The 19,408-nt window shown below is 51.0% G+C and overlaps 1 protein-coding gene across 8 annotated transcripts in view; it reads left to right on the forward strand.

Annotated features, from left to right (window-relative positions):
- The window catches only part of FOXN3 (forkhead box N3), a 439,226-nt gene that overhangs the window by 161,787 nt on the left and 258,031 nt on the right, over positions 1 to 19,408 (forward strand). The window contains exon 1 of one of the 8 annotated variants that reach the window (XM_043919234.1): positions 16,741 to 16,918. The exons of 5 other annotated variants lie outside the window; for them this stretch is intronic. The gene's annotated coding sequence lies outside the window, so the exon portion shown is untranslated. Of the gene's footprint in view, positions 1 to 16,740; positions 16,919 to 17,050; positions 17,181 to 17,792; positions 17,960 to 19,408 lie in introns of those variants that run through there. 2 more of the 8 variants (XM_043919232.1, XM_043919229.1) reach the window with 2 other exon arrangements.

Here is a 19,408-nt window from a genome sequence, read left to right on the forward strand (position 1 = left end):
TGACTTTCATCTAGAGGCTCTTTAGTTCTTCTTCACTTTCTGCCATAAGGGTGGTGTCATCTGCATATCTGAGGTTATTGATATTTCTCCCGGCAACCTTGATTCCAGCTTGTGCTTCATCCAGCCTGGCATTTCACATAATGTACTCTGCATATAAGTTAAATAAGCAGGGTGACAATATACAGGCTTGACGTACAGCTTTCTCAATTTGGAACCAGTCTGTTGTTCCATGTCCGGTTCTAACTGTTGCTTCTTGACCTGTCCACTGATTTCTCAGGAGACAGGTAAGGTGGTCTGGTATTCCCATCTTTTGAAGAATTTTCCACAGTTTGTTGTGATTCACAGAATCAAAGGCTTTGGTGTAGTCAATAAAACGGAAGTAGATGTTTTTCTGGAACTTGCTTGATTTTTCTGTGATCCAGCAGATGTTGGCAATTTGCTCTCTGGTTTCTCTGCCTTTTCTAAATCCAGCTTGAATATCTGGAAGTTTTTGGTTCATGTATTGTTGAAGCCTTGCTTGGAAAATTTTGAGCATTACTTTGCTAGCGTGTGGGATGAGTGCAATTGTGTGATAGTTTGAGCATTCTTTGGCATTGCCTTTCTTTGGGATTGGAATGAAAACTGATATTTTCCAGTCCTGTGGCCACTGCTTAGTTTTCCAAATTTGCTGGCATATTGAATGCAGCAAATTTCACAGTGTCATCTTTTAGGATTTGAAATAGCTCAGCTGGAAACCTCCACTAGCTTTGTTTGTAGTGATGCTTCCTAAGACCCACTTGACTTCACATTCCAGGATGTCTGGCTCTAGGTGAGTGATCACACCATCATGATTATCTGGGTCATGAAAATCTTTTCTGTATAGTTCTTCTGTGTATTCTTGTCACCTATTCTTAATAACTTCTGCTTCTGTTAGGTTCGTCCTGTTTCTGTCATGGTTCATCTCAACTCTAGATGACACTTGCTTCCCCTCTAGCTATGAATTCTCTATAATTAATCTCCATTCATGAATTCTGCCTTCATCAATAATGCTCTATTAATGTGGCAAAATTTATACATTCAGGCCTACTTTTCTAAAAGCATTTATGTATTTGGCTGTGTCTGGTCTTTTTGCCTTTTCGTTGTGATCCCGGGGTTCTCGAGGCAAGAATACTGAAGTGGTTTGCCATTTCCTTCTCCAGCAGACCACGTTTTGTCAGTCCTGACTAGCAGGAACGTGCCCTTCCGCCACTCCACGTAGCTCCGCTGTGGCACGGGTGATCTTCCGTCGTCACGCGTGGACTCTGGTTGTGACACATGGGCACAGTAGTTGCGGTCATTGAGCCTCGTTGTTCTGTAGCACGTGAGATCTTAGTGCCCCAACCAGGAATCGAAGCCACATTCGCTGCGTTGCAAGGTGGTTTATTCACCACTGGACCACTGGGGAAATCCCCATTCAGCCATACTTTTTAAATGCTCAATGATAATATTAACTGCATGTTTTTCTCTCAGATCTTTTTATTCCTATCAAGTCCAGCCACTGTTTGGCAAAAAATACTGCTTTCTCTGTTTCTTTTTAGTGAAACACAGTTGATTCACAGTGTTGTATTAGTTTCAGGCGTACATCACAGTGATTCAGTTATACATATATGTTCATAAACATACGGATCTATATTCTTTTCCAGATTCTTTTCCTTTACAGATTATTGCAAAATACTGAGTACAGCTCCCTGTGCTGTATAGTAGTTTCTTGTTCATTATCTGCTTTATATATATATAGTGTAGTACAGTGAAAGTTGCTCAGTTGTGTTCGACTCTGTGCAATCCAATGGACTATACAGTCCATGGACTTCTCCAGGCCAGAAAGTGGGTAGCCTTTCCCTCCTCCAGGGGATCTTTCCAACCCAGGGATCAAACCCAAGTCTCCTGCATTCCAGGCAGATTCTTTACCAGCTGAACCATAGTGGAGGCCCAAGAATATTGGAGTAGGGAACCTATCCCTTCTCAAGTGGATCTTCCCAACCCAGAAATCAAACCAGGGTCTCCTACGTACCAACTGAGCTATGAGGGAAGCCCAGACTGTGTATATATTAATCCCACACTCCTAATCTATCCCTCCCCTCCTTTTCCCCTTTGGTATCCGAAAGTTTTTTCCTATGTCTGTGCAGTCGATTTCTGTTTTGTAAATAGCTTCTTGTTTTTTGTTTTTTTTTTTAAGATTAGTGTTCTCTATTTTGTAACATTAAAGACTTGACTCGGGTAGAAGCATCCGTGGACAGGGAGTCAAGAAGTGGGATCCGTCACTAAGTCCACGTGGGGATGTGGTGGGATGCTTTGGGTTACAGATGACAGAGAATTCAGCTCAGTCAGTGTCCAGACAAGAGAGGACATGTGTTGGCTCCTGCAGTGAGTGCTGGACCTGCCTGGTCTTCAGGACCCGTCCAGTGCCTTTGGAGCCGAGGATGGGGTCAGTCCAACCCAAACTACAAGACTGCAGAATTCGAGGTGCTCTTGGGAAGGCAGAGGAGAATATACCCCGGAGAGGCTATTACCTGTGTATGTTCTGACCCGTGGCCCTAAGTCACTTCTCCAGGCTTCAGTTGTCCCCATACTTACGGGGCTTGCACATTGCCTAGAGCCCCTGCTCTGCAATAAGAGGAGCCGCTGCAATGAGACACCCACGACCACAACCAGAGAGTAGCCCCTGCTCCCACAACTAGAGAGAGCACATGGGCAGCAATGAAGACCCGGCGCAGCCATAAATAAATAGCTTTTTAAAAAATAAAATAAATTAGGGGGCTTGTCTGAATCCATGAGTGAAGTCCTTCATAAGCGTCACCTTTCAGGTTTTATTTATTAATTGGTTTTTTTAATGAATGACCAAACCTTTTTCAGGCCAGTACTGTAAAGCTGAGCATGTAATCAGTAAACAAATAGCTCTGTTTAGATAAGTCAGGGCAGTCAGTCTTAATAACGTTCTTCCTACTCAGGAGTTGTAGATTTTCATCTAGAAAAACGGGCAGTGGAGGATGAGAGGGAAGAGCCCCAGAAAATGATTTAGAAACCCTACTTTTCCTGAGTAAAGCATGTTTTGTCTGTGGCCAGCGTAACTTGGTTGTTCGTTCACGGAAGGTCCAGGCACGGCTTATTTTTTCTCCTCTAACCACTGGAGGCTCATCTAGGAAGCTGGGATCACAAAGAAGCCACGCATTTTGATTTGGCTTCAGAGGGAGCTGGGGTTGGCAGAAGCCAGAGAGGGGCTCATGGCAGGGGAATCAGATCTCTGTGGATGTTGAGGGTTTCTCAAGACCGAACGCACAGACCTCAACTTTCTACTTCACCCACTTTTTACGGAGCCTTTGGCCAGTCTGGACTGAGATTCCAGCACTGGCCGCAGGATACTTTCAAGAAATATCTGGGGGTGGTTCCTGAGAGAATGAGCCCCTGGGCCTTGGTACCCAACACTTTTGGGACATGGAGGTGACGTGGTGCTGGAGATGGCAGTGGGCTCTGGGAGGGTGTCCCCTTCTCCATCTCTAGTGCGCAAGGCTGGGTGCAGACTCCGGGGACCTGGGGGGCCCAAGACTGCCTTAGCTGGGGAGTCTTACCCTCCTGTCCAGGATATATGGGAAGAAGTACTACTAATCTAATGAGTAGTACAGTCGGTATATTTTTCTCGTGGCTGGCTCATTTTGGAACATATTTATAGAGCTGGCAAAGTTGATCTGTGCCTTGATTGAATTCCCTGCAATACAGCTTTGGGAGAATTAGTTCTGGTGTGGTGGTCAGTGGTGTTTCTAAACTGTGCAGACAATTACCCCCTAACTTTGTGTGCAAAGTGAAAGAGTTAAAAAATGGTCTCTGGTCAGATGTCTGTGCTTTGGAAGTGTGAGCTTGAAGGGAAACCATCAGCTCCTTCTCCATGCAGTGGGGGTCTTCTGTTGGATTAGAGGAGGTTACCACGAAGACTGGAGATGGGGAGTAGATTGTTCCATGAGTCGCTTGTTGGACATTTTCATAACTGCTTATTCTTTCTGAGGGTCCATCCAAGGGGGAGATGGGGGCAGACTTGGCCTGGCCTCTGGAGTTGTCAACTGTCATATGTTTTCTTCCCCAAAACCTCGTGCTTTATAATTCAGCCAGGAGCGCGGTGCTGGCCTGTGACCATTGCACTGGGACTTTTGGTATTTTGTAGACAGGTTTGTCATTCATCAAATGATGTCCATTTCTGTGTAGGCATCAGGAGCTAAGCCTGTGGAAGTAGAAAGAGTGTCTATGGTCAGTGGTCCATTTGAAAAATGCTATGCAAAAATCAAATCAGAGAATCCCAAAAACCTCTGACTAAGGAGCTCGAGAGGTAGATTGCAAGCAACAAGCTGTCTTCTGTGAGCTTGGAAATTAGGTCTTGGGACCCTAAATGGGAGAGGTCAGTGATGAGACGATGGGCTGTGCAGACCAGAGAAACTTGGGGTCTTCACTTTTCATTCCAGCTCCTAGCGCCAATTATTCGCCACCAGCAAGTAACTTCTTTACTTTATATTATTTTATTTATTTCATATTTTGGCTGTGCTGCACAGCTTGCGGGATCTCCGTTCCCCAACTAAACTGAAGTCAGTCACAGCAGTGAAAGCCCCGAATCCTAACCACCAGGCCACCAGGGAACTCCCATCACTTAACTTCTTGACGCCTCCATGTCCTCATCTATAAAAGAGGATGACAGCCCTCCCTGGGAAGGACCATGGAAGAACACAATAAATACTGCCGCTGAAGCTCCAGGCGTGGTGCCTGGCACGTAGGAAGAGCTGGAGAGCTGGTGTTGTTTTGTATGTTGGGTAGTTCTTTGGATCACAGTAATTGGGTACTTGGTGTTCATTGTTGTGGCTTTTGTTGTTCAGGTGCCTTGAACATCCGCAGGCAAAACCTACTGTCCTTTGGGCCTCAAGACGGTGAGGAGTAAGGATCTGTGAGGAGGGCCTCTGGACCAGTGGGTCTCCCTGTCTGTCAGACTTGTTACTAGGGAAGGGCCCCATGTGGCTTGGTTTCCCCGCCCTTCCACAGACGGGTGACAGAAGTCTAGTCAGCAGGGAGCTGTAAAGACACCGAGACTTCACCGGGACGCCGTTTTAGACGTCGCCATTTCTTGGGATGGAATCGGGCTTTCCCACGTTTGATGCAGATGACAGCAAGTCTGCAGGAACTCTCGTGCACAGAGAACCAAAAGCATGGCTTCCTACCCGACACAGAAACGTGGGTAAAACCACACAGACACGAAGAACCCCCAGACTGCTGTCCGTAGGTGGCAAAGTACTTTGCTATCAATATGGCGGGACTCCTCTTGCTTTGAAAAGAAAAACTTGCTTTGCATTTCAGACAGCGGAAATGGCCAGACCAGTCTTTAGTTCGCGGGCTAGAAACTGAAAACAACGTGAAAGGTTTTCCTTAAATGGAGACACAGCTTGGCCGGGTCTCAGGTTGAAGTTCAAGCCCGGGTCTCAATTGGCCTTGCACGGGGTGCTTCTCATATGTTATGCAAGCTTCCTCTGCCTAGACCGGGGAATCATTCATTTTTCTTCCCCCTGTAATCTCGAAGTGTGTACAGGGCACGAGCGAGCCTCAGACCTTTCTGCTTTCACTTTTGGTTGTTCAGAACCTCCATCTGGCGATATTTGACTATGAGTGTTTTCTGTGGCTTTTCTGTGGCTCCTGTTCAAAGTATTCAAAGCAGTTTAAAAATACATAATGTTCAGTGATCTGACCAAGAACTAATGTAAGTACTTATTTGAGGACTATTTTTGAAAAAGAAAAAATAAAAAAACCTATTAGATTTGAACCTCTTTAACTTTTACTGCGTCTTGGAAATAGATACTGAGATTTTTAAAAAAAAGGTCTGAAAAATCCAGGACTTCTCCAGAGTCGTCATGCTTGGCGTGGTGACAGTGGCTGCAAACAGCAGAGTTTGTAAAAGCAGAAGAGCCAGAATTCTTTATTTAATATTAAACAGGAAGCTGAAAGCAGTGTGCGGCAATGTGGTGGGTTTCCAACAAACCTGCTGCTGGGTTTATCTTCACTGAGCAGCCAAAATGAGACATTTCCCCTTTTATTCTTTGAGTTTTCATGAAAATCTCCACCAAAACATGACCACTGGAAGCAGGTTCTGTCTTGTTAGATTTTAAAACAAGCAGTTTCCACTAGAACCTAGGGAAATTTGGAAGCCAGTTGCCAACCTCTCCGAGAGAGCAAAATGCACTTTTGTTTCGCCTTTGTGCAGGGCTGCCACTCACCCAACATGTGCATCTGAATATTCTTTCCGAAGACCTGGGCTTCATTTTAAGGTCAGCCTTCAATTTCGAGAGAATATAATTTGCTGCTATTTTTAGAGCATCATGATTGCTCGTAATAACTAATGGAAAAAACTCTACAGAGAAATAAATGTGTAACAGCTGTGGCTGCTTAAACTTGATTAAAGGCAGTGAAAAAAAAAAAAAGTAAACAGAAGAACGAATGTGACAATGGACGGAGGGAGAGACAAGTGCCCCTCATTGTGAAAAGTTTTACAGACATAACTCGCTCTTCTTTGGAGGCCAGCGGTGTCTGTGTTTAAAGTTTACTTTACTGTTTGTCTTGAGTGGGATCAGTGTTGTAGTGAATAATTTATAGGCAGCATGAATGAGCTCATTAGTCACCTTTTCAGACTTTAAATGAGTTTTGTGGTTGTCATTACTCGAGCCTTCTGTTCAGCCGCCGAGCAAAATGACAGTTTGGCAGTTGGCTGCCTTGTTGTCGGGCAGCCTGCCCCCCGTTCAGGTCTGCACTGCCTTTGTGTTTCCTTGAAACCTTCCCCTTCTCTCCCTGCATGGGCCTGGGGGCTCTCATGTTTCAGATGCCTTTTGCACCCCCAGTTTAAATGAGTTTTTCGGGGATTAAAAAAAAAATCTTCTAGTTGTGTCTGCCAGAGAGAATGCCATAGATGGAGTGAGCTTTTTTCCTCCCTAGCAACTCCTGTGTATGATTCCCTTTGTGCTTGGTTTGATCTTCAGGTTCTCCAACAGCAATGAGCTCTGGAGTCCTGGATGGACGGCTGAGCTGGGGTCTCACACGGGGGCAGGCGCTGCAGGCCGGGAGATGTCACTGGAGTCTGGAGGGGAGAGGGGTGTGTCGGAGTCGGTTTTCATCGTTCAAGTCCTTAGCATCCATGTGCTGTGGGTGTGTGTGGTTGAAGAAACTTATTCCAGCAAATCTGCCTGGCTGGATTATCAAGACCAAAGAGAACCATGTTTTTCCTACAAAGAGGTCGACCAGATGACCTTTCAGGAACCCAGCCAACTGGGGGTCCACATCATTGGGAATGGCCATTGCTTCTTCCCCAGCTCTACATCCTCCCAGTCCTAGGTCATTAAGAGAAAGTTGAATGGTTGCAGTTGCCTCCTCACCGTGCACTTAGAGACTTACGGTGGTGGTGGTGGGGGAGGGGAGCTGGTACGTGGGGAGGAGGAGCCTGGGCATGCCAAGAGCAGGTGGGGTTTCTTTGGAACCGATGTCATGATGTTCATCCCTCCCTTTGACCTTGGCCAGGGGAGCCTCCGGAGAGCTCTGGGACTGGACTCCATCCGGACGTCCAGGGCTCTGTGGCATGCCCACCTTGGCTGGCCCTCGATCACCTCTGCTGGCATTCCTGGGGCATGGATGCTTGCATGGGGAGTCTCAGCCAACCGCCTGGACCCCCGTGTTGAGGCCCCTCTGACATTAGCTATGAGCAATGGGCACCCGCGCCTGCCGTCAGCGGTGTGGGCAGCGCCCGCTTCCGGGAGCCACACTGCTAGCCAGCTGGCCCAGCACTGTGTGGGCACAGAGGAAGGATGCTCTGGGCTCCTCTCTGGAAGAAATGCCAATTTAGAAAGGACGCCTGGTTGTCCAGGGGCCAAATCTTTGGAGCCAGTCAGAGTCACATGTCTTTGAGTATAGAGAAATGAGGTTTGCACCCACAGAAAGACAGCAATCCATTTGACTGCTTCCTCCTCAGTCTCCCCCCTCCCCCTGTACGGGATGGAACGCACACACGCACTCAGGCCTCACACTTTATGGGCACGTTTTGCTTGTATCTGAATCACAATGTTAAAGGCACAAGAGAGGCTATTTTTGGAAGAAGGAGGGTTTTCAAAACTGAAAGTGTCGGTGAACTGTTCTACCCAGTAGAGAAGAGACTTCAGGGTTGGCTGTCGTAATAAACTGAGTAAGTTGCTTCTCTTTGTCAAAGAGCTTTGTCCAGCAGGGAAATAGGCTGGTAATCGTTTTACTCTATGTAGTGTTCCCCAGAGAGTCCAGAGAGTTCCCCAGATTTGGAGCTTCTATGGTACTTTGTTTTAAAAAGACAATCTCAAGGCAGAAGAATCTATTGTTTTCTTTCACATCCCTCTGAAAAAGTAAAGTGAGAGAAGTTATTTCTTGGCATGGTTAGGACTGTGGCAGACCTAGTCACCGAAAGCCATGAGACTGTGGTACTTGGTGTACTTGTTGGCAGAGAGGAAAACAATAAATGCTCTCAAAAATGCTGGTGGAGAAGAGGGTCGATGATGCTACTTTTCTTTTACTAATCTGTACAGTTATTAGATGGGCTTCCCAGATGGCTCAGTGGTAAAGAACCCACCTGCCAATGCTGGAGATTCGGGCTCGATCCCTGGGTCGGTAAGATCCTCTGGAGAAGGAAATGGCAACGCCCTCTAGTATTCGTGCCTGGAGAATCCCACGGACAAAGGAACCTGGTGGGCTACAGTTCATGGGGTCGCAAAGAGTTGGTCATGACTTAGTGACTAAACGACATGGTAAATAGATACCAGTTTAAGAGAGGGATAAAAAAAAAGAGGATTTTTTCCCTAAGTGATTGATATTTTTGATTACCATTAATGCCACATGCTGTGAGCAGAGAGAAGTATAAGACAAGGTCCTTGCCTCTCAAGGCACATGACCGTCTGTTTGACACTTGGCAGCTGGCTGACTTGTTGTTTTCTATCATACAGGGACACCGCACCTTACTGATTAGGACACACACGCTGAACTTTGTCTTTGTGCAAGTGGTCCTTTTTCATTCAGTTTAAAAGCTCCCTTTTTCCTTCCCCCTCCTGGTCACAAGTCTTCCTCTCTTGCACCCCACTGCTCCTGGCCTCCACATCCCTGACCCCTAAGAGGTTCTTTAAGAACTTGTAAGATTTCTTTGTAATCACAAAATCAGTACTTGTGGTGCTTTTGTGGTCTTTCGTGGACATGCACAGAGTGGCAACGAATTTGAGTCATCCAGCACACACACTCCCAGCTGAGAGGGAACCAAGCAGCTCTCCCCTTTTCTGTGTCCGCTTTCCCGCTGTAAACAAGTGTCCTTTGAAATGTCTCTTTGGTGTTATCTGTGTGTTGGTGGCTTTGCTGTTTGAAGCGGTACCGGCTCAGCGTGCTGCAGTCCCGTCTGATGCTCGTAAGCGCTAGGGACCGACTGCCATCTGGACAAAAGACTAGCTTTCCTTGTGTGTGATAAGCTTTGTTTAGACATGAGTTCTAGTGCTGGTGGCTGTGAGTTCAATGTTAATGAATCAGCATATATATAAATAAGTATTTATAGTACATAAGGTATCTTTGAGTGCAATCAGAGAAAATAAGGTAGCATACGGATCGGTTAAAGAACAGGTGGTGACCAGTGACTCGCAGGAACCTAACCCTAGATCTCCTCTAGGAGCAGGGGTGAGTATTTGCTAATTCGGTGTCTAATTGAATCCTGAGAGTTGACTGTAGCTAAATGGAATCCAGGCGCTCAGAGGGGCAGCCTCTTTTAGGACATGCTTCTGACTGCAGGGAATATTCCCGAAAAAGCAGAAGTAGTTCTGGCCACGCAGAGTGCCTCAGCTCAGCACAGATTTTTCTATCGGGTTTGGAAAAAACCTTAAAAAAAGATGTAACCACATTTGGTCTCGTAGAAGCATAAGTTGTTATAGACCATCCATCTGGAAACGGAGTAAATTCTTAATTCAGGAGTATTTTCCCTCGTCTTTGAACCTATGTAAGAGTTTGTGGGAAATGTTTGATACCCAAACCCAATAAATTGAAAGCTTTCCCCCAGCCAGACAACAGACCCCATTACGCAGGGTATAATATTTGTTATACTTAGCAATTCTCTTATTTGCTGGGAGCACCAGCCTTTTCAGAAAGGGATCATTTTGTCCCTTCTGATTGAAAAGATCACAAAATGCTTCAATTTGGTGAAAAGCTTTGCCAACGTATCTATTTTCCCCCAAACTCTTACATTATGAAATGTTTGCAAATGGTTTCACACATACAGTATATAAGAATGTGAAAGTGATTCAGAAAAGGGAAAGCTTTGCTTAAAACCACTGGAAAATGCAGAAAGAAGGGAACACAGGGAAGAGGGGTGAGTGTGGCCTGTGCAATTTAACAGCATACCTCTAATACCTCTAGACTCCTTTTTGGCAGCTTCCAAGTTTCCACAACTTTAAACAATGTCCTAACAAAATTCTCCAGAAAACGCTGTTGCATATTTCAGTGCTTTCACTCAATACATATTGACTGAGTGTCTTCTGCGTGTCAGACACTGGAGTGAGTGCTTGTGTACACTGCTGAATAAAATAGGCACGACTCTGGCTTTCATGGAGCTTATTATCTCATGGGGGTAGGCAGTCTGGTGGGGAAGTTTACTGTCTTGTTTAGGTATCTCCTTAGGATAAATTCCTAGAAGCTGGAAATTGAGTCAGTGGCCATGCTTACTTACATTTTAATTCAGCTCATCAGACGGCCCTCTTAAACAGTTATACCAAGTCAAGTCCCTTTGACACCCTCACTGACATTGGTATGCTTATTCTTTTTAAGTCTGTGCCAATCTGAGAGATGAAATGAGCTCTCACAATTGCTTGAATTGGCATTTCTGTGATTTCTTTTTTTTAAACTGAAGTTGTGTATCTTTGCATGGGTATATTTCCATTTATGTTTCTCCTCTTGTGAATTTGTCCCTTTTCTCATTAGGGTGATAATTTTCTCATTGAGCTGTAAGAGTTATAGATTTAAAATATTAACCTTTCTTCATATGTATGACAAATGGTTGTTTTTTAATCTTTTTGTCTTTGAACTTGATTCATGACCTCTGGTCCTACACACAAAGTTTGAATTGTTTTGTACTCAAATGTGTCAATATTTTCCTTTTCATTTATTTACTTAACAAAACTAGCTCCAGGCGCCGGACACTCACTGTTGTATGTATTTTATGAGCACCCATTCATTTGATCTTCGTCACAACCCTATGAAGTGGGTCTTGCCTATGTCCTCTATTTCCCCCGCCCCACACTATTTTAAGATGAGGAAACCAGGTGGAGAAAAAGAAGTTCTGTACCTTGATTTGATTAAGGTTACCCAGCTAGTATGTGGTGAAGTGAGAATACAAACCTCGTCCCAGGCGACTAAGCCACATCAGCTGTGGTCCTGGTATCAGGCTTTGTGTGTGTTTGTTTGTGGTTGCTTCAAAAATGCTCACTGAATCTTCCCCATCTTTTTTTTTTTTCCCAATATTTATTTATTTGACTGCACAGGGTCTTAGCTGTGGCACGGGGACTCTCAATTGAGGCACATGGGATCTAGTTCCCGGACCAGGGATCGAACTTGTGCCCCCTGCATTGGGAGCGTGGAGTCTTAGCCACTGGACCAGCAGGAAAATCCCTAGACTTCCCCATCCTTGAGGGCAAGTACCACATCTTTTATTTCTCCCAGTGCCCTCCATACAGTACTGGGCAGAGTGTAGCTAGATGCTTATGAATAAATACGTTCTGACTGAATGAGGTGACTACATCTGGATTCTGGATCATCAGATCACACTTTTGTTCATGCTCGCAGAGGAGCTGGCAGGTTCGATATTTTCCCTGTTGCCCCTCGCAGGTGACTTGGTACGCTCCCTCTGGCGCCTGCGCTAATGAACGTCCCTCTCCGAGGTCAGCGGTACTTCCCCTTACTCCATAGCCTCCCTTCCCTCCTCAGATAAGCCTCCTGACGCTCCTTCCTGCTGGAGAAAGTCTAATGAGCATTTTCCTAGGCTCCACTCTTCAGAATCTGTCATATAAACACCAAGAATGCACAAGAGGAAAACCCCAAGAGGGGATGACCGGGAAGCCCAAAGAAAGCTTGATCAGGCCTTTGACACTCACCTAGAGATGGAAAGTCTTCCAGCTGTGATCCTGGGGATCTCTTCCTTCTGCACAGGAGGGAAGGAAGTGAGGAACTATTTTACTATTGCGAACGGCATTCTCACATGCTAACTCAAAGAGACTTAGTCAACCCATGATCAAGGAGCTATCTTTGACCATCATCTCTCCTTCTCCTCTCATATTTAGTCATTTGATGGATTCACTTGGTTCTTCCTTTGAAGCCTCTTGTGCATTCATTTTTTTTCCAGTCTCCCTGACTGTTCTCGAATTTAGTGGTTCCCAAAGTGTGGTCCTTGGACCAGCAGCAGCACCCGGGAGCTTGTTCAGTTCAGTTCAGTTCAGCCACTCAGTCGTTTCCGACTCTTTTCGACCCCGCCAGGCTCCTCTGTCCATGGGATTTCCCAGGCAGGAATACTGGAGTGGGTTGCCATTTTCTTCTCCAGGGGATCTTCCTAACCCAGGGATTGAACCCAGCTCTCCCGCATTGTAGGCAGACGCTTTACTGTCTGAGGCACCAGGGAAGTCATTAGAAATGTGTTGGGTGCTTATTGTAGAAAATTTGGAAAATATAGACAAATGTGAAAGAAGCAGCCCAAAACAAAAATTACTGTGTAACTCTAACAATCAGAGGGAAACACTATTTTAATATTTTAACCTTTTTTTCTTACTAAGAAACATTAAAAAATAATCTTTATTCCATTCTGTATGGATTGTGCTCAGTCACTTCAGTTGTGTCTAACTTCGTGTGACCCTATGGACTATATATAGCCTGCCAAGCTCCTCTGACCGTAGGATTCTACACACAAGATTATTGGAGGGGGTTGCCATGCCCTCTTCCGAGGATCTACCAGACTCAGGGATCGAACCTGAATCTCCTACATCTCCTGCATTGGCAGGTAGGTTCTTTACCACTAGCACCACCTGGGAAGACTTTTGTATGGATTATGGATTATGTATGGATTTTGTGTGGACTTCCCTGTAGCTCAGATGGTAAAGAGTCTGCCTGCAGTGCGCAAGACCCGGGTGTGATCCCTGGGTGCAGAAGATCCCCTGGAGAAGGGCATGGCAGCCCACTCCAGTGTTCTTGCCTGGAGAATCCCATGGACAGAGGAGGCTGGCGGGCAACAGTCCACGGGGTCACAAAGAGTTGGGCATGACTGAGCCACAAACACTCCTACTGTGTGTTTTTGGTCTTCCATTTCTTTCCTTTCCCCAGTCTTGTCTTGGATCCATGATCCTATTACTCTTCCTTTTTAAAATTGAAGGATATTTGACCTATAACACGTGGGGGTCTAAGGTGTGCGGCACACTCATTTGGTCCGTTTATACTGAAGCATGATCACCATTATAGCGTTAGCTAATCCCTCTATTGTGTCACATAATGATCATTTCTTGTAGTGTTGGGAATAATTAAGATCTAGTCACTTAGCGGGTTTAATGCTTATGATACAGTTCTGTTGTCTGTAACCATTGTGCCCTTATGAGGGCTCTAGGACTTATTCACCTACTGGAGGCAAGCTGTTCTTCTTTTTAAGGCGTATTCCTGACAGAGCAACTTCTGGATTCAAAACTACTCAATGAGTTCTTCTTGCCCTCTGATTCCTTCACATAAACTGCTCACCTTCGCATTCAGGGAGTTTTGTGATGGGATGTTTCCACGCTTCTCCGCTAACACACCTGTTCCGTAAGGCGTGGAGACTGTATCCCTGGTACCTAACTTTGCCACACGCTCGGTGGACGTCCAGTCTGTTTGTTCAGGGAACGAGTGCATGTTCGGATAGCGTCATTGGTGACCCGTGTACGCGTGCCGTTCATTTCTCCTGGCTGAAAATGCAGTTTGTGCTGTGGTGCTTTCTCAAAATGCACACAGCCGGTCCGTCCCAGGAGATTCCGACCCACTGGGCGTGGCTCCCCAGGCATGCCTACCTGAGAGGCTCAGGTCTAGAACGTCCCTTCCCCGTTTCAAACACGGGCCTGTGTTTATTAGACAGTCTCCCTTCACAGCCGTCTCCCCTCCCCTCCCGGGTCCTGTCGTCCCAGGTAGTCACACCACACCTCTGCCTCCGCTGGGAGGAAGGGATGGGCCGGAAGGCAGAGTGACCTGAATCAGGCCAAGCCAGTCAGATTCTCCCCTGGGAACCCGACGGTGTGGTGGAAGGAGGACGCGGGCGGAGGCAGTGGGTGCTGGCACTCAGAAGGTCCTTTGCCCTTGGTGCTGGCAGCCGTGTGTGGTCCTAAGTGAGCAGAGGAGGCCGGCCTTCCGGGAGGAGAGGGGAACAGACATATGGGGGAAGCAGGGAAGACAGCGAGGTCTCAGAGGGAAGGAGCTGGAAGAAACCGTCCGACGACGCTCCGGTTACCCGCAGCCAGCTGTGCGGCCGGCGCTGACTCAGCCTCCCATTCGGGTACCCTTTTCCCCGGTCAGTTTGAGGATCCTGTTGAGAAGACCCTCTTTCCAGACCTGCCTCAGATTCCTCCTCATGTTTGAATGTCCCTCAGGGGACATTCCCTCGGGGATTCCCAGGTGGCAGTAGTGGTAAAGAGTCCACCTGCCCATGCAAAAGGTGTGGGAGACTCGGGTTTGCTCCCTGGGTCAGGAGGACTCCCCCGGAGGCCGACATGGCCACCCGCTCCAGGATTCCTGCCTGGACAATCCCATGGACAGAGGAGTCTGGTGGGCTACAGTCCATGGGGTCGCAAGCGTCGGACACGACTGAGCGACTCAGCCCGCACGCAGGTCTTCTCACACTCGGCGCTCTCCCACTGCATTTCCTCAGTTGTTGCGGCCTCAGGAGGGATCACGGGGCTTTACAGAAGTACTCAGGTTGGCCGAATAACCCGGGATGGGGGAGGGACCTTGCTGGTCCAGGGCAGAGAACCATGCTGGAGAAGAAAGTGGAGAACACCAAGGTGGGGGGCATTCCTCTCCGCAGAGGAGGAACCTGGGGTCCCACGAGGACTGGGGCCTGACCGGGCTAGCACCCTAGTGCTCTCAGCCCGGGTGGGGCCGCAGGAGGGTCCTATCGTCCCCAGTCCGGGACCAGGTGGTGCCCAGAGTGAGTTCTAGCGCGCACATAGGATTCTGATTGGGAACCGGCGCTCTAAACAGTCCACTTGTCTCTCTGAGACTTGTCAGGCTCTAAGGCTCAAGGGTGTTTCCTGAAAGCTCACGAAGGGAATGAGGTTGTTCCTGAGCGAATCTGGCTCCTGACCTGCTTCGTCCGGGAGCAGGTCCCACAGCCAGGAGTCTCTGGAGTGACAAGATGGGGAGACCCCTCTCCGCCTCCCGCCGGCTCCTGGCAAACGTCTGGGTCCCCCCTTCAGACAGAGGGGCCACCGGGCGCACCCGCCCCTCCCTCCGCAGGCGTCACACCTTCTCACAGCGGAAGAGTGAGATGAGGAAACAAGCTGGAGAATGGAAGAAACCAGAAGCCGCCAAGGAAAAGAGGCGAGCTTGGGAAGGCAGCTTCCCTCCCGGGCTCCGCCCGCCGCTCAGGGCTGCTTCTGGCCCAGAGCTCGCTGCGTCTCCAAGTTTTGGTTCACGTCGGGTGGCTGGTTCAGACAAGGCGCTTGTGCAATAGCCACGTGCTCAAGGCCCTTCCTTCTGAGCGCTGAGCAGGAAGGGGGCGCCGCCGGCTGGGAACACCTGCTGCCCCTACTTCCCGTAGAGACGTCCAGCTCCACTGTGAGTGCTGCGGGGACTGGCGTGGAAGGGGTGCACCCAGACGGCTATTTCGTCCTCTCCAAGCCAGCACGGGCATTGGTGACGGACAGGGAGGCCTGGCAGGCTGCGGTCCACGGGGTCGCAGAGTCGGGCACGACTGAGCGACTGAACTGAGCTGAAGCCAGCACGGGGCTGGACCAGGGTCTCTTGGTTCCTTTGAGGAGCCTCGACTGACAGGCTGATGGAGGTTCGCCGACAAGACTGAGCTCCTGTCCTGTTTCTGTCACCACCTCTGACCTTTAGAATCCCGCGCTCAGGACTTGGGATACACCTAGTTTGCCCCTCTTGCCACAGGCCTTTTGCTTAGTGACTTGGGGTAGACCAAGCGCTCGGTAATTAAAGGGGTGGGGCCGGGTGACCTCTGTTGCCCCGGGCCATCAAGGCTGAATCACCTCCCAGGTGGGTGGTGATTCCCAGGCTAAGCAGTAAGGCCTGCTGGTGAGTGTCCTGCTGAAAACTTACCACCCACCATCTTGTAACTCTGAGAGGGGGAATGACTCCTCAGATGGATCGGAGTTTCCTTAAGTCTTTGGAAATTAAAACGTTTCTGGAACCCGTGGGATTTTTCTCCCCCTCTGGCTAAGTTACAAGGTGCTGCCAGCTGGAGGGCCTTCTCACTGGTTTTTCTGCAGTTTTCCAAGCGCTCAAAAGGTCCTGGCCTCTGGTTCAGGTAGACGGGGAGAGGTGGCCGGCAGCGACTGCTGTTTCCTTCTGTAGAGGAATCGACTGATTTGGTTTCAGGGAGTGGGAGGGGGCGGTGGGAGGCGGGGGGTGCAGTCCTATTTTTATTTATGTCACCACTAGGGTGACCTCTGGGACTCCCCTCTCAGTCCCTCCAAAGGCAGCTGTCTGGCGCGGCTGCAGAGGCGGGTGGCCCACCTTCGGAGGCGCCTGAAGACTCGGAGAGGCGGCCCTGCCAGCTGTCGCTGCGGCTCTCGAGCGCTCTAAACGTGGAGGAGCAGAGCCTTGTTTTCGCTGGAGGCTCAGAAGGCGGCCAGGGAGTTGGGCACAACGCGCCGGAGGCCCCAAGGTTTGGCCCTCAGGACGGGCCTCCGGCTCTGTAACCTGGAATGGCCATATGGCCACCCTCCCTCCCCGGGCAGCCGGGCGCCGGCGGGCAGCCCCGAGGGGCAGCCCCCTGGGCGGGAGGCGGCGGTGCCTTTGTGCCCTTCCTCCCGGGGGCACGGGGCGGCTGCTGGAGGAGGGCCGGGGCGGCCCCGGGAGTCCCGCCAGGGCGCCGGAGTTGGGGAGCAGTGGAATCTCGTCTCCCTCTCGCCAGCCTCGCCCGCATCGTAATTCTTTTTATTTTTACTTTCGAGCCATGTAAGGCGCGCGGACGGGGTAGGAGCGTTCCGGCGACACGTTGCCAGAGGCGCAGCGCCCGCCCGCCCGCGTGGCCAGAGCGCAGGGAAGGGACAGGCCGCGCGCCCCGCCAGCCCCGCCGCCTATGGTCGCGGCTGCTTGGGGTCGCAGAGCCCGCCGCGCCGGCCGCCTCCACCCCCGCGGGCTCGCGGGGAGCCTGCGCTCGCGGTCCGGGCTCCGTGTGCGCCGGGGCAGCGCCGGGGGCGCGAGGGCCCGGCCGGCCGTGCGCCCGGGGCGCGGGCAAGGGCCGCCCCGGCGGGTCCGCGCCCGGCGCCTCCGGCCGCTGGCGGCCCGGCCCACGTTTTCCGTCTCTCCCGCTCCCTCCGCCCCTGAGCGCGGCCCTCCCCTCCGCTCCCCCCGCCTCCCGCCTGGTCATGTGTCTCCTTTTTTTGTTTGCAGTGGAAACAATTTCTCGCCGCGGCGGAGGCGAGCGGGAGGCGGGACGGGGCGGGGAGAGCGGCGGGCCGGCGGGAGGACGCGCGGCGCGCCCGGCGGAGGCCGCAGGTCCCATGCCGCGCCGCGACCCCCGCGCCCCTGCCGCCCGCGCCCGCGGCCGCCCCCCGCCGCCCGCCGCCCCGCGCTCGCAGCGCCGCGCCCGCGCGCCCTCGGCCGGGCCCCCGAGCCATGCCCGCCGCGCGCCCGCCAAAGTTTGTGGGCTCCCGTTGAAGGGCCGCGGCGCCCCCGCGCCCCCGCGCCCCGCTCCGGCCAGGTGAGTCCGCGCCCGCGCGGGGTCGGGTCGGCTCGGAGCGCGCGCGCGCTCCGCTCGGGGGGCCGTCCCGGAGGCGGCCGACTCGGGGGCTCCGCAGTCCCCGGGGGCTAGGGCCCCGGGGTTGGGGGGGGCCCGGCTCGGCGGGGGACACGGGAGCCCCGGAGCCCCGGGGAAGTTGCCGGGTGCTAAGAGGCTCCTGGCCCCGACGTGCGGGCTGTTTTCCCCGGTGCCCCGACTTCATAAACGAAGCGACGGACTTGGGGGTGTTGGCGGGACCCCCGGCGCCACGGGCCGGGGCTGGGGGTGCTGATCAAGGGGAGATCCCAGAAGAGAGACGGGCTCCTAACAAAGATCCCCCCGCCCCCCCGACTGTGCAAGCTTGGCATCGGCAGAATCTCCCGAGGACCGAGTCCTGGCCACCTGGGCCCTCTCTGAATCCCCCCTTGGGCCCTGGAGGAGTTGGGGGGCGACAGGCTTCCCCCGATGTGTTTCTGGGGCTCGGCGCGGCCGATAAAAGGCTGGTGCCGTCTGACCGGCAGTGAAGGCATGCGGGCTCCCGAGGGCCGGGCCGGCGGGGCGAGGAGCGGTTTCCCCGTCGCCCGGCAACGCCGCTGATGGACGCGGGCCGCCGCCAATCGCCGCGCCCGCAGGTCCCCTGGAAATGTTTTTGACAAGGACCGTCGGCGAGGGAGCAGAGCGCGTGTGCGCGTGCGCGGAGGGGGGTGGTTACCGCACACCCCAAACTCGCCACTGCCCTGCTCCGCTTGGGGGGGCGGACGGGAGTGATTTCTCAACTTTTTAAAGTTCGCTTTGACCATCTGTTCGGAGCTGGGCCACTCATGCCTTTGTCAGTTATTTGCAGCCCTCTGGCAGTGGGCAAGGAATGAGCTTTTCTGCTGCATTTTCTCCATGAAAAAAAGGGGGGGGGGGAAGGATAACGAAACCCAGCAAGTCACAAGCAGGAGGGTGTGCGTGTCCGGAACGTAGCCAATAGCTAACCGAAAAGTTGTAAGGAGGTCAGTGGTGGACATTTGCGGATCCGGCGAGCAGCCTTACTGGCAGCCGATGGAAAATGTTTGCTGAACTGCAGACTCACATGATCTGGATTCTTTCTCTGACCCCCCCCCCCCCGCCCCTTCTAAAAAATAGTAGGGGAAAAAAAAAAAGATTTGGCGAATTATGTCGTTAGAGATCATAATGGAAAACTCCTCAGTGTGGTTTCTGGGAGCGGTAGCGGTCAGCAGCTCTTGATGCGGTCGCTGTAAAATGCGGATTTATGGTGGGGCACTGGCCAGCTGGCCAGCTTCGGGGGCACGGAACACAAAGCCCGCGAGCGATCCAGGGGTGCTGAGCCCCGGAACCCTCTCTTCTGGGCAGCGCCGCTCTCCTAAGAAAACCGTATTGCTGGCAGTGTTTGTTTAAAACAAAAGAAAACATGGAGAATAGCAT

Source organism: Cervus elaphus, chromosome 12 (genome assembly GCF_910594005.1).
Source record: "Cervus elaphus chromosome 12, mCerEla1.1, whole genome shotgun sequence".
NCBI classification, from domain to species: domain Eukaryota; kingdom Metazoa; phylum Chordata; class Mammalia; order Artiodactyla; family Cervidae; genus Cervus; species Cervus elaphus.